Consider the following 593-nt stretch of genomic DNA (forward strand, 5'->3'; position numbering starts at 1 on the left):
TACTGATTCCCCCATGGAATCAGAGACGACTGCCGACTGTGTAGACTCGGAAGTGATACAGTCAGACGAACTGCTTAACTGATGCTTATGACTATGAAAGGACGGTGTCACAACAGACGAGTCATCGGAATGACTATCCAGATTTGAATATGAGTACAAAAAGTCTCTCTCACTTGTACACAATGTACTATCTGCTGAATTCTTTATCACTATACCCTTACAAAATATGTTGTTGGAATTCCATTGGTTTTCCATCGATATTTCATGGTGCGTACAACAGAAAAACTGTGGAAGTTCCATGGATATCTTATGGAGGATTTGTTGCACAATCATGGAAAAGTGGCCACCGTGAATCCATGGGAGTTCCATGGCGTTGTCCTTTTGTGAGATTTCCATGGGATTTCCATGGCGTTGTCGTTTTGTGGGATTTCCATGGGATTTCCATAGCATTGTTTATCATGGGATTTACATTGCATTTAGTTCTCAGTGTAATGACTTCATGTTGTCAGGTAACGATCATCAAGCGCAACAGTAAGAAACAAGGCATCCTACTCATTTTATTTCTCTGGAGAGGAGAGAGGAAACACTATTCT

This window comes from Dermacentor variabilis, chromosome 11, assembly GCF_050947875.1.
Source record: "Dermacentor variabilis isolate Ectoservices chromosome 11, ASM5094787v1, whole genome shotgun sequence".
NCBI lineage: Eukaryota > Metazoa > Arthropoda > Arachnida > Ixodida > Ixodidae > Dermacentor > Dermacentor variabilis.